Source organism: Panulirus ornatus, chromosome 16 (assembly GCF_036320965.1).
Source record: "Panulirus ornatus isolate Po-2019 chromosome 16, ASM3632096v1, whole genome shotgun sequence".
Taxonomy (NCBI): Eukaryota; Metazoa; Arthropoda; class Malacostraca; order Decapoda; family Palinuridae; genus Panulirus; species Panulirus ornatus.
Window position 1 is genome coordinate 25,916,041 of NC_092239.1, and position 15,157 is coordinate 25,931,197.

General features: G+C 40.6%; 1 long non-coding RNA gene and 1 other non-coding gene across 3 annotated transcripts; one reads left to right on the forward strand and one right to left on the reverse strand.

The window, feature by feature from the left end:
- Positions 1–534: 534 nt before the first annotated feature.
- On the reverse strand, positions 535–607 carry TRNAF-GAA (transfer RNA phenylalanine (anticodon GAA)). Its single transcript has one exon. It is a non-coding gene; the product is annotated as a tRNA-Phe (tRNA).
- Positions 608–642: 35 nt separating this feature from the next.
- Positions 643–9,033, forward strand: LOC139753987 (uncharacterized). 2 transcript variants are annotated; one of them, XR_011713796.1, is made up of 3 exons: positions 643–867; positions 2,028–2,128; positions 8,712–9,033. It is a non-coding gene; the product is annotated as an uncharacterized lncRNA (long non-coding RNA). The 2 variants fall into 2 exon arrangements; XR_011713795.1 differs by lacking the exon at positions 643–867 and adding an exon at positions 1,587–1,750.
- Positions 9,034–15,157: the final 6,124 nt, after the last annotated feature.

Genomic DNA, 15,157 nt, shown 5'->3' on the forward strand with positions numbered 1-15,157 from the left:
TTTTTATACATGAAATATGTTAATTTCTGTTTTCCCTAATTTTGTAATGTTTTCAAGATGATAATATTTGTATGTGAATAATTAGTTGTAATGTATCGTTTTGTATGGGAAAATTTGGAGATGTGTTTTACCAAAAAAATGTACACAATGGCTGTTGCCCTCCAGAGAGAACGGATGCCCATCGGTTGGTCGACATATTCCCAAACTTTCATACAATAACGATACATTACAACTAATTATTCACATACAAATATCATCATCTTGTACATTACAAAATTACGAAACAGAATTAACATATTTCATGTATAAATACATGTTTCTATATCACAAATTTCACGATATAAGAAGGCATTGAAATGTATGTTTTTTGGGTTAACTAAAGTAAACACAAGAAGGAAATGAGAGCACAGTATAATAACGATTTCAGATAATGTCCAAAACCACAATGGTTTGTTAATATGTAAATTATAATGGATAAATAGGCTAAATGTTGTACAGATATAAAAACATGAAAAAACTAAAAAAAAAAAAGTTTGCCCGGACCAGGGATTGAACCAGGGACCTCTCGATCTTCAGTCGAGCGCTCTCCCGACTGAGCTACCCGGGCCTCAATTATATAAAATTTTTTGGGGGGGTATTTATCCTACCCAAAAGTATTTTGTTGTGTTGTGGTGTGATGATGAAGTAGGTGATGTGGTGTAGTTTGTAGCAGTTTGGTGGTGTGATGATGATGAAGTAGGTCATGTGATGTAGCAGAAAGGTGAGGGAATTGGCCATATATCATGATGGTGTATGGCAAGATCATATGATCATACCTTCCCGCTTGTTCACCCCGGAAATTGCTCTTCTGATACTTCTACAGTTTGGGTATGTGTTTGTTAGACGAAATGTTAACATAAGAATAGTGTAATATTATAGAAAATTATAATATAATAATGATTTAGATTTGTTATAGGTCAAGATGTGTAGCTGAAGCGGAAGAGCGAAATATGGTACAGGTCAGCCATTACTGGGTCGACGACACATACTGAAAATTACTGCCTTTATTATTATACATTCATCTGTGTGTCAGTTGTTTTAAAACTTTGTTTTGATTGTAGAGTAAAACTTGTCTTTCAGATATTATTGTTTCCTTGAGAAATGGTAGTTAATGGAGAGGTTCATAAAGTGTGAGGTCAACATTATGTGATATTTCCAGTAAAGTCGAGGTAGTATTTACCAATGGCGTCTTGATGTTTTATGGTCCTGGCCATAGATTATCACCACCACATAGACTGGCTGACAACTAGCCACAATTGGATATCATAAACCCCTAAACTATGTCTGGTTCCTGGGGCCCTCCAGCCTTCCATACGTTCCTGATAAGATCTTTTTATATGTTTTTTCATAGAAACAAGATACGTATGCATCTCTGTAAAGTTACACACACACACACACACACACATTACTTCTTCAGATAATGTCTGCAATAAAAGGTTAAGCTGAAAAGTTGTTCTATTTCGTAATGGGTTTGACCTTGATATTTGGAATGAATGTTTAGCCTATCTAAATTTGACAGTTGCGGTTATTCATTTGGATGGTGTTTCCAGATTGTAATTTGGAAGGAGTGTCCTGGATGATGAGCCCCAAGATGACCTAAGATTGTTGTACAAGATGGAAAACAATTCCCAAGCTTTTCTTCCATTTTGGTTTCAAGAATTGAATTGAGCCATTTTGTATTTCCTTGCATCTGTATGAAATATTTCTTTAGGTATAAATATTCCATGAATAATTTTCTGTATGTTTTCTGGTAATATTTGGCTTGTGTTTATTTTATTGTGGTACTATGGTACGACAGCGACATTGATGGTTATAGCTATTAAGACTTGCAGCACAACACATGATGCTTTCCTTAAGGCACATAACTTGTACCTACACAAGGTCCACAATTATTTTTTAAGCTTATATTTAAGAGAATTGATATGACATACAGTTTGTTGTGCAACTATGTAGTTGGCAAGGGCAAATATAATCAGTTTAATTTTCAGTTTGATGAATGCTGGCCTGAACCCTTGCTTGCTTAATTCAAAATGAAGTGCATTAAGAAGTTGCAGCAAATGATGGAGAAGGATTATACTTGAGCATACAGGTGCTTGACCAGGAGGCATCATGATTTGTAGACACTGCCAATCCCTCCTCAGATAAGTCAGCAGAGTGTGCAATCTCAACCCTCTTGTTCAGATCAACAGCCCCAACTATTCCAAGGTCAGACTTAAATGAAACATTTGCTAGTAATGTTGTGAAAGGTCTTGTAGCAGTTTAGAACTTTCAGAGCTATGTTGTTCATGTTTGTGGTTTTACATAAAGAATCAATATTCACAAAGAAATATGTGATTCTTAAGTACCGAGGGAATGTTCCCAGAGCCCTTTTTTGCACTTTATTGAGAATATAAATTCATCTGCCACTACTGGCATTAAAGCAGAGCAGTTTTATGCTGAACTATACTTAGATTATCAAATTGACAGAGTAGTAGGGAAGTGTACGGTACTGTGATTTACATACACACATACAGCAGCCATATGTATGTGTATGTGTATACATATATATACACACACAGACATATACATATATACCCATGTACATAATTCATACCGTCTGCCCTTATTCATTCTTGTCGCCATCCTGCCACACATGAAATGAAAAACCCCTCCTCTGCTTCTGCGCGAGGTAGCGCAAGGAAAAGTCAACTAAGGCCGCATTCATTCACACTCAGTCTCTAGCTGTCATGTATAATGCACCGAAACCACAGCTTCCTTTCCACATCCAGGCTCCACAAAACTTTCCATGGTTTACCCCAGACGTTTCACATGCCCTAGTTCAATCCATTGACAGCACGTCGAACCCGATATACCATGTCGTCCAATTCACTCTATTCCTTGCATGCCTATCACCCTCCTGCATGTTCAGGACTCTATCACTCAAAATCTTTTTCACTCCATCTTTCCATCTCCAATTTGGTCTCCCACTTCTCCTCACTCTCTCTACCTCTGACACATATATTCTCTTGGTCAATCTTTCCTCACTCATTCTCTCCATGTGACCAAACCATTTCAAAACACCCTCTTCTGCTCTCTCAACCACACTCTTTTTATTACCACACATCTCTCTTACCCTATTATTACTTACTCGATCAAACCACCTCACACCACATATTGTCCTCAAACATCTCATTTCCAGCACATCCACCCTCCTCTGCACAACTCTATCCATAGCCCACGCCTTGCAACCATATAACATTGTTGGAGCCACTATTCCTTCAAACATACCCATTTTTGCTTTCAGAGATAATGTTTTCGACTTCCACACATTCTTCAACGCTCCCAGAACTTTCGCCCCCTCCCTCACCCTATGATTCACTTCCGCTTCCATCCGCTGCCAAATCCCCATCCAGATATCTAAAACACTTCACTTCCTCCAGTTTTTCTCCATATATATATATATATATATATATATATATATATATATATATATATATTTCTTTTCTTTCTTTCATACTATTCGCCATTTCCTGCGTTAGCAAGGTAGCGTTAAGAATAGAGGACTGGGCCTCTGAGGGAATATCCTCACCTGCCCTCGTTCTCTGTTCCTTCTTTTGGAAAATTAAAAAAAACGAGAGGGGAGGATTTCCAGCCCCCCGCTCCCTCCCCTTTTAGTCGCCTTCTACGACACGCAGGGAATATGTGGGAAGTATTCTTTCTCCCCTATCCCCAGGGATATATATATATTATTTTTTTTTTCTTATTATACTTTGTCGCTGTCTCCTGCGTTTGCGAGGTAGCGCAAGGAAACAGACGAAAGAAATGGCCCAACCCCCCCCATACACATGTATATACATACGTCCACACACGCAAATATACATACCTACACAGCTTTCCATGGTTTACCCCAGACGCTTCACATGCCTTGATTCAATCCACTGACAGCACGTCAACCCTGGTATACCACATCGCTCCAATTCACTCTATTCCTTGCCCTCCTTTCACCCTCCTGCATGTTCAGGCCCCGATCACACAAACTCTTTTTCACTCCATCTTTCCACCTCCAATTTGGTCTCCCTCTTCTCCTCGTTCCCTCCACCTCCGACACATATATCCTCTTGGTCAATCTTTCCTCACTCATTCTCTCCATGTGCCCAAACCACTTCAAAACACCCTCTTCTGCTCTCTCAACCACGCTCTTTTTATTTCCACACATCTCTCTTACCCTTACATTACTTACTCGATCAAACCATCTCACACCACATATTGTCCTCAAACATCTCATTTCCAGCACATCCACCCTCCTGCGCACAACTCTATCCATAATCCATGTCTCGCAACCACACAACATTGTTGGAACCACTATTCCTTCAAACATACCCATTTTTGCTTTCCAAGATAATGTTCTCAACTTCCACACATTCTTCAAGGCTCCCAGAATTTATGCCCTTTCCCCCACCCTAGGATTCACTTCCATTTCCATGGTTCTATCCGCTGCGAAATCCACTCCCAGATATCTAAAACACTTCACTTTCTCCAGTTTTTCTCCATTCAAACTTACCTCCCAATTGACTTGACCCTCAACGCTACTTTACCTAATAACCTTGGTCTTATTCACATTTACTCTCAGCTTTCTTCTTTCACACACTTTACCAAACTCAGTCACCAGCTTCTGCACTTTGTCACATGAATCAGCCACCAGCGCTGTATCATCAGCGAACAACAACTGACTCACTTCCGAAGCTCTCTCATCCCCAACAGACTTCATACTTGCCCCTCTTTCCAAAACTCTTGCATTCACCTCCCTAACATCCCCATCCATAAACAAATTAAACAACCATGGAGACATCACACACCCCTGCCGCAAACCTACATTCACTGAGAACCAATCACTTTCCTCTCTTCCTACACATATACATGCCTTACATCCTTGATAAAATCTTTTCACTGCTTCTAACAACTTGCCTCCCACACCATATATTCTTAATACCTTTCACAGAGCATCTCTATCAACTTCATCATATGCCTTCTCTAGATCCATATATGCTACATACAAATCCATTTGCTTTTCTAAGTATTTCTCACATACATTCTTCAAAGCAAACACCTGATTCACACATCCTCTACCTCTTCTGAAACCACACTGCTCTTCCCCAATCTGATGCTCTGTACATGCCTTCACCCTCTCAATCAATACCCTCCCATATAATTTCCCAGGAATACTCAACAAACTTATACCTCTGTAATTTGAGCACTCACTCTTATCTCCTGTGCCTTTGTACAATGGCACTATGCAAGCATTCCACCAATCCTCAGGCACCTCACCATGAATCATACATACATTAAATAACCTTACCAACCAGTCAACAATACAGTCACCCCCTTTTTTAATAAATTCCACAGCAATACCATCCAAACCCACTGCCATGCAGGCTTTCATCTTCTGCAAAGCTTTTACTACCTCTTCTTTGTTTACCAAATCATTTTCCCTAACCCTCTCACTTTGCACACCACCTCGACCAAAACACCCTATATCTGCCACTCTATCATCAAACACATTCAACAAACCTTCAAAATACTCACTCCACCTCCTTCTCACATCACCACTACTTGTTATCACCTCCCCATTAGCCCCTTCACTGAAGTTCCCATTTGTTCCCTTGTCTTACGCACTTTATTTACCTCCTTCCAAAACTTTTTTTTATTCTCCCTAAAATTTAATGATACTCTCTCACCCCAACTCTCGTTTGCCCTCTTTTTCACCTCTTGCACCTTTCTCTTGACCTCCTGCCTGTTTCTTTTATACATCTCCAACTCATTTACATTATTTCCCTGCAAAAATCGTCCAAATGCCTCTCTCTTCTCTTTCACTAATAATGTTACTTCTTCATCCCACCACTCACTACCCATTCTAATCTGCCTACGTCCCACACTTCTCATGCCACAAGCATCTTTTGCGCAAGCCATCACTGCTTCCCTAAATGCATCCCATTCCTCCCCCACTCCCCTTACCTCCTTTGTTCTCACCTTTTTCCATTCTGTACTCAGTCTCTCCTGGTACTTCCTCACACAAGTCTCCTTCCCAAGCTAACTTACTCTCACCACTCTCTTCACCCCAACGTTCTCTCTTCTTTTCTGAAAATCTCTACAAATCTTCACCTTCGCCTCCACAAGATAATGATCAGGCATACCTCCAGTTGCACCTCTCAGCACGTTAACATCCAAAAGTCTCTCTTTTGCGCGCCTATCAATTAACACGTAATCCAATAACGCTCTCTGGCCATCTCTCCTACTTACATACATATACTTATGTATATCTCTCTTTTTAAACCAGGTATTCCCAATCACCAGTCCTTTTTCAGCACATAAATCTACAAGGTCTTCACCATTTCCATTTACAACACTGAACACCCCATGTATACCAATTATTCCCTGAACTGCCACATTACTCACCTTTGCATTCAAGTCACCCATCACTATAACCCGGTCTCATGCATCAAAACCACTAACACACTCATTCAGCCCCAAAACACTTGCCTTTCATGATCTTTCTTCTCATGCCCAGGTGCATATGTACCAATAATCACCCATCTCTCTCCATCAACTTTCAGTTTTATCCATATCAGTCTAGAGTTTACTTTCTTATACTCTATCACATACTCCCACCACTCCTGTTTCAGGAGTAGTGCTACTCCTTCCCTTGCTCTTGTCCTCTCACTAACCAATGACTTTACTCCCAAGACATTCCCAAACCACTCTTCCCCTTTACCCTTGAGCTTTGTTTCACTCGGAGCCAGAACATCCAGGTTCCTTTCCTGAGACATACTACCTATCTCTCCTTTTTTCTCATCTTGGTTACATCCACACACATTTAGACACCCCAATCTGAGCCTTCGAGGAGGATGAGCACTCCCCGTGTGACTCCTTCTTCTGTTTCCCCTTTTAGAAAGTTAAAATACAAGGAGGGGAGGGTTTCTGGCCCCCCGCTCCTGTCCCCTTTAGTCGTCTTCTACGACACGTGAGGAATGCGTGGGAAGTATTCTCTCTCCCCTATCCCCAGGGATAATAGGTATACTTACATAGGTATACTTATGTATATCTCTCTTTTTAAACTAGGTATTCCCAATCACCAGTCCTTTTTCAGCACATAGATCTACAAGCTCTTCACCATTTCCATTTACAACACTGAACACACCATGTACACCAATTATTCCCTCAACTGCCACTTTACTCACCTTTGCATTCAAATCACCCATTTCTATACCCCGGTCTAATGCATCAAAACTACTAACACACTCACTCAGCTGCTCCCAAAACACTTGCCTCTCATGATCTTTCTTCTCATACCCTGGTGCATATGCACCAATAATCACCCATCTCTCTCCATCCACTTTCAGTTTTACCCATATCAATCTAGAATTTACTTTCTTACACTCTATCACATACTCCTACCACTCTTGTTTCAGTGGTAGTGCTACTCCATCCCTTGCTCTTGTCCTCTCACTAACCCCTGACTTTACTCCCAAGACATTCCCAAATCACTCTTCCCCTTTACCCTTGAGCTTTGTTTCACTCAGAGCCAAAACATGTAGGTTCCTTTCCTGAAACATACTACCTATCTCTCCTTTTATCTCTTCTTGGTTACTTCCACACACATTTAGACACCCCAATCTGAGCCTTCCAGGAGGATGAGCATTCCCTGCATGACTCCTTCTGTTTCCCCTTTTAGAGAGTTTAAATGTAAGGAGGGGGGGGTTCTATCCCTCCCGCTTCTGTCCTTTTTAGTTGCCTTCTACGACACGTGAGGAATGTGTGGGAAGTATTCTTTCTCCTTCATTATACTTTGTCGTTGTTTCCCGCATTAGGGAGGTAGTGCAAGGAAACATATATATATGTTGGTTGGTAAGGTTATTTAATGTATGTATGACTCATGGTGCGATGCCTCAGGATTGGTGGAATGCTTGCATAATACCATTTTACAAAGGCAAAGTGGATAAAAGTGAGTGCTCAAATAACAGAGGTATAAGTTCGTTGAGTATTCCTGGGAAGTTATATGGGAACGGGTATTGATTGAGAGGGTGAAGGCTTTTACAGAGCATCAGATTGGGGAAGAGCAGTGTGGTTTCAGAAGTGGTAGAGGATGTGTGGATCAGGTGTTTGCTTTGAAGAATGTATGTGAGAAATATTTAGAAAAGCAAATGGATTTGTATGTAGCATTTATGGATCTGGAGAAGGCATATGATAGAGTTGATAGAGATGCTCTCTGGAAGGTATTAAGAATATATGGTGTGGGAGGCAAGTTGTTAGAAGAAGTGAAAAGTTTTTATCGAAGATGTAAGGCATGTAAGGCATCTGTTTCCTTGCACTACCTCACTATTTCATATTTGGCAATTGGCGACGGAATGGATGAAGGCACCAAGTATGAATATGTTGCCTATATATATATGTGTATATATCTATGTGTGTATAGGTATGTATACTTTGAAATGTATGTGCATGTATATATGCATGTGTGGGCGTTTATGTATATGCATGTGTATGTGTTGGGTTGGGCCATTCCCCGTCTGTTTCCTTGCACTACATCTCTAACATTTCCGATGTTTATTAAGGATAATAAATTGATAAATATGCTTTACCTAGAACTAGTTGTACTTTTGATGGTATTCCCAAACTAACTGTCACAATTTTTTCAGAAGCAATTAAAAGTTGTCACCAACAACAAAACTATTAAAGAAATGCGGAACAAAAATAAGGGGATTAAAAAACAGCTGCAAGGTAATTCATGCGAAATATACAACACCTCTAAAAAGTGGATAGGAAATGCTTCAAGGTATGTGCCGTTATCATAATGTTTTAGATTTTTTTTTTTAGGGTTCTGGTAAATTGTTCAAAAGTACAAAAAAAAATTACAGCAAAAAAGTTTTGTTTTAGGTACCCAATACCAGAGCCCTAAAGCCTCCACATTTCTTTGTAACATTTTTGCTTTGACTTTTGTAGGTACATTGTAAAGTTGGTTATGCAGAATTTATATGAATGTAGTTTGGATTACCCACACTAAGTATGTTGAAAGATAAAGCTGGGATGACGAGGACAGAGGAAAAATTATTTTTTGATGGGATGAGTCTTATGGAATATGAATTTTATAATGAGAAGAGATTCTGTCATTGGGAGGGAAGATTAGGGAGAACATGGAAGGTCAGACAATTTGGCAAATAATGCATTAGTAATCATAGTCAAGGAACTAATTAAAAAGTGGAAACGTATCGTTATTTTCTTTTATGATGGAGTTGTGTATAATGATTTTTTAAAAGCACTGCTTCAAACTGCAGTAATGTAAAGTACAGGAAACTGGATTTTGTGTCATATTTACTGTATGTAATGAGGATTCAGTTCATAGATCAGTTTTTAGTGTACGGCATGGGCCTGCATAACTTGTCCTATCAAAACAGACCTTTTATCAGTCATCATATTTAATACATTAAAATTTTGATAAAAAGTATGAAAAATAAAGTAAGTTGTATAAAATGAAGAAATCTAAAGAGGAGGGAGTAATGAGAAAAGTGAGTATCATGTCTTTTAAAGAAAGTTGATTGGAATAAGTTGAAAAAGCTAATTCTAACCAGACTGAAAAAAAGCAAAGAATTTATTTACTGTGTTGCATCTTTTGCATCAAAACATAGAGCAGGAACAGTTAATAAGAAAGACAAAAACTAAAATCAAATTTTGGCTTCTTTATCCACATCTTAAAGGGTAAAAACCTAGAGGCTGGAAAGATATATCACATCCCTGGGGATAGGGGAGAAAGAATACTTCCCACGCATTCCTCACGTGTCATAAAAGGCAATTAAAGGGGAGAGGAGCAGGGAGCTAGAAACCCTCCCCTCCTTGTATTTTAACTTTCCAAAGGGGAAACAGAAGAAGGAGTCACGTGGGGAGTGTTCATCCTCCTCGAAGGCTCAGATTGGGGTGTCTAAATGTGTGTGGATGTAACCAAGATGAGAAAAAAGGAGAGATAGGTAGTAGTTTGAGGAAAGGAACCTGGATGTTTTGGCTCTAAGTGAAACAAAGCTTAAAGGTAAAGGGTAAGAGTGGTTTGGGAATGTCTTGGGAGTAAAGTCAGGGGTTAGTGAGAGGATAAGAGCAAGGGAAGGAGTAACACTACTCCAGAAACAGGAGTGGTGGGAGTATGTGATAGAGTGTAAGAAAGTAAACTCGAGATTGATATGGGTAAAACTGAAAGTGGATGGAGTCAGATGGGTGATTATTGGTGCATATGCACCTGGGCACGAGAGGAAAGATCATGAGAGGAAAGTGTTTTGGAAGCAGCCGAGTGAGCGTGTTGGCAGTTTTGATGCATGAGACCAGGTTATAGTGATGGGTGATTTGAATGCAAAGGTGAGTAATGTGGAAGTTGAGGGAATAATTGGTGTACATGGTGTGTTCAGTGTTGTAAATGGAAATGGTGAAGAGCTTGTAGATTTATGTGCTGGAAAAGAACTGGTGATAGAGAATACCTGGTTTAAAAAGAGAGATATACATAAGTATATGTATGTAAGTAGGAGAGATGACCAGAGAGCATTATTGGATTACGTAGTAATTGATAGGCGCACGAAAGAGAGACTTTTGGATGTTAATGTGCTGAGAGGTGCAACTGGAGGGATGTCTGATCATTATCTTGTGGAGGAGAAGGTGAAGATATGTAGAGGTTTTCAGAAAAGAATAGAGAATGTTGGGGTGAAGAGTGTGGTGAGAGTAAGTGAGTTTGGGAAGGAGACTTGTGTGAGGAAGTACCAGGAGAGACTGAGTACAGAATGGAAAAAGGTGAGAACAAAGGACATAAGGGGAGTCGGGGAGGAATGGGATGTATTTAGGGAAGTAGTGATGGCTTGCGCAAAAGATGCTTGTGGCATGATAAGTGTGGTAGGTGGGCAGATTGGAAAGGGTAGTGAGTGGTGGGATGAAGAAGTAAGATTATTATTGAAAGAGAAGAGAGAGGCATTTGGATGATTTTTGCAGGGAAATAATGCAAATGAGTGGGAGATGTATAAAAAAAAGAGGCAGGAGGTCAAGAGAAAGGTGTAAGAGGTGAAAAATAGGGCGAACAAGAGTTGGGATGAGAGAGTATCATTAAATTTTAGGGAGAATAAAAAGATGTTTTGGAAGGAGGTAAGTAAAGACAAGGGAACAAATAAGTAAAGAGGTAAGGAGGTAAGTAAAGACAAGGGAACAAATAGGAACATCAGTGAAGGGGGCTAATGGGGAGGTGATAACAAGTAGTGGTGATGTGAGAAGGAGATGGAGTAAGTATTTTGAAGGTTTCTTGAATGTGTTTGATGATGGAGTGGCAGATATAGGGTGTTTTGGTTGAGGTGGTGTGCAAAGTGAGAGGGTTAGTGAAAATGATTTGGTGAATAGAGAAGAGGTAGTAAAAGCTTTGCAGAAGATGAAAGCTGGCAAGGCAGTGGGTTTGGATGGTATTGCAGTGGAATTTATCAAAAAGGGGTGACTGTATTGTTGACTGGTTGGTAAGGTTATTTAATGTATGTATGACTCATGGTGAGGTGCCTGAGGATTGGCGGAATGCTTGCATAGTGCCATTGTACAAAGGCAAAGGGGATAAGAGTGAGTGCTCAAATTACAGAGGTATAAGTTTGTTGAGTATTCCTGGTAAATTATATGGAAGGGTATTGATTGAGAGGGTGAAGACATGTACAGAGCACCAGATTGGGAAAGAGCAGTGTGGTTCCAGAAGTAGTAGAGGTAGAGGATGTGTGGATCAGGTGTTTGCTTTGAAGAATTTATGTCAGAAATACTTGAAAAGCAAATGGATTTGTATGAAGCATTTATGGATTGGAGAAGAATATGATAGAGTTGATAGAGATGCTCTGTGGAAGGTATTAAGAATATATGGTGTGGGAGGCAAGTTGTTAGAAGCAGTGAAAAGTTTTTATCGATGATGTAAGGCATGTGTACGAGTAGGAAGAGAGGAAAGTGATTAGTTCTCAGTGAATGTTGGTTTACAGCAGGGGTGTGTGATGTCTCCAAGGTTCTTTAATTTGTTTATGGATGGGGTTGTTAGGGAGGTGAATGCAAGAGTTTTGGAAAGAGGGGTAAGTATGCAGTCTGTTGGGGATGAGAGAGCTTGGGAAGTGAGTCAGTTGTTGTTCGCTGATGATACAGCGCTAGTGGCTGATTCAGGCAAGGAACTGCAGAAGCTGGTGACTGAGTTTGGTAAGGTGTGTGAAAGAAGAAAGCTGAGAGTAAATGTGAATAAGAGCAAGGTTATCAGGTACAGTAGGGTTGAGGGACAAGTCAATTGGGAGCCAAGTTTGAATGGAGAGAAACTGGAGGAAGTGAAGTGTTTTAGATATCTGGTAGTGGATTTGGCAGCCGATGGAAGCATGGAAGCGGAAGTGAGTCACAGGGTGGGGGAGGGGGCGAAAGTTCTGGGAGCCTTGAAAAATGTGTGGAAGTAGAGAATGTTATCTTGGAAAGCAAAAATGGGTATTGAAGGAATAGTGGTTCTAACAATGGTATATGGTTGCGAGGCATGGGCTATTGATAGAGTTGTGCAGGGAAGGGTGGATATGCTGAAAATGAGATGTTTCAGGACAATATGTGGTGTGAGATGGTTTAAGTAATGAAAGGGTAAGAGAGATTTGTGGTAATGAAGAGTGTGGTTGAGTGACCAGAAGAGGGTGTTCTGAAATGGTTTGGTCACATGGAGAGAATGAGTGAGGAATGTGATTGACTAAGAGGATTCATGTGTCAGAGGTGGAGGGAAGAAGGAGAAGTTGGAGACCAGATTGGAGGTGGAAAGATGGAGTGAAAAAGATTTTGAGTGATCGGGGTCTGAACAAGCAGGAGGGTGAAAGGTGTGCAAGGAATAGAGTGAGTTGGAACAATGTGGTATACCAGGTTCGATGTGCTGTCGCTGGATTGAACCAGGGCATGTGAAGCATCTGGGGTAAACCATGGAAAGTTTAGTGAGGCCTGGATGAGGAAAGGAAGCTGTGGTTTTGGTGCATTATAAATAACAGCTAGAGACTGAGTGTGAGCAACTGTGGCCTTTGTTGTCTTTTCCCAGTGTTACCTTGCGCACATGCGGGGGGAGGAGGGTGCCATTTCATGTGTGGCGGGGTGGCGACGGGAATGAATAAGGGCAGACAGTATGAATTATGTACATGTGTATATATGCATGTGTTTGTGTGTATATATATGTATACGTTGAGATGTATAGGTATGTATATTTGCATGTGCGGACGTGTATGTATATACATGTGTGTGTGGGTGGGTTGGGCCATTCTTTCATCTATTTCCTTGCGCTACTCTGCTAACGCAGGAGACAGCGACAAAGTATAGAAAAAATTTTTATCAAAATTTTAATGTATTAAATATGATCGGGGCCTGAACATGCAGGAGGGTGAAAGGCGTGCAAGGAATAGAGTGAATTGGAACAATATGGTATACTGGGGTCGACGTGCTGTCAATGGATTGAACCAGGGCATGTGAATCATCTGGGGTAAACCATGGAAAGTTCTGTGGGGCCTGGATGTGGAAAGGGAGCTGTGGTTTTGGTGCATTATTACATGACAGCTAGAGACTGAGTGTGAACGAATGGGGCCTTTGTTGTCTTCCTAGCACTACCTCACATACATGAGGGGGAGGGGGTTGTTATTTCATGTGTGGCGGTGTGGTGATGGGAAATGAATAAGGGCAGACAGTATGAATTATGTACATGTGTATATATGTATATGTCTGTGTGTGTATATATATGTATACGTTAAAATGTATAGGTATGTATATTTGCGTTCGTGGACGTGTATGTATATACATGTGTATGTGGGTGGGTTGGGCTATTCTTTCCTCTGTTTCCTTGCACTATCTTGCTAACGTGGGAGACAGCGACAAAGCAAACTAAATAAATAAATAAATTATAAATAAATGTGATGCCTGATAAAAATGGTTAAAGTAAAGACTAATAAGAATAGATTTTTTATTTGGTGTTGGGGGGGGGGAGAGAGAGAGAGAGAAGTAAAAGAGAATTTGTCTGTTTTGAGAAGAAAAGAAAATAATATAATCTCCTTGCATTCCTCACATGTCGTAAAAGGCGACTAAAGGGGACGGGAGCGGAGGGCTGGAAACCCTCCCTTCCTTGTATTTGAACTTTCGAAAAGGGGAAACAGAAGGAGTCAAGCAGGGAGTGCTCATCCTCCTCAAAGGCTCAGATTGGGGTGTCTAAATATTTGTGGATGTAACCAAGATGAGAAAAAAGGAGAGATAGGTAGTATGTTTGAGGAAAGGAACCTGGATGTTTTGGCTCTGAGTGAAACGAAGCTCAAGGGTAAAGGGGAAGAGTGGTTTCGGAATGTCTTGGGAGTAAAGTCGGGGGTTAGTGAGAGGACAAGAGCAAGGGAAGGAGTAGCACTACTCCTGAAACAGGAGTGGTGGGAGTATGTGATAGAATGTAAGAAAGTAAATTCTCGACTAATATGGGTAAAACTGAAAGTTGATGGAGAGAGGTGGGTGATTATTGGTGCATATGCACCTGGGCATGAGAAGAAAGATCATGAGAGGCAAGTGTTTTGGGAGCAGCTGAATGAGTGTGTTAGTGGTTTTGATGCACGAGACCGGGTTATAGTGATGGGTGATTTGAATGCAAAGGTGAGTGATGTGGCAGTTGAGGGAATAATTGGTATACATGGGGTGTTCAGTGTTGTAAATGGAAATGGTGAAGAGCTTGTAGATTTATGTGCTGAAAAAGGACTGATGATTGGGAATACCTGGTTTAAAAAGCGAGATATACATAAGTACACTTATGTAAGTAGGAGAGATGGCCAGAGAGCGTTATTGGATTACGTGTTAATTGACAGGCGTGCGAAAGAGAGACTTTTGGATGTTAATGTGCTGAGAGGTGCAACTGGAGGGATGTCTGATCATTATCTTGTGGAGGCTAAGGTGAAGATTTGTATGGGTTTTCAGAAAAGAAGAGTGAATGTTGGGGTGAAGAAGGTGGTGAGAGTAAGTGAGCTTGGGAAGGAGACCTGTGTGAGGAAGTACCAGGAGAGACTGTGTACAGAATGGAAAAAGGTGAGAACAATGGAAGTAAGGGGAGTGGGGGAGGAATGGGATGTATTTA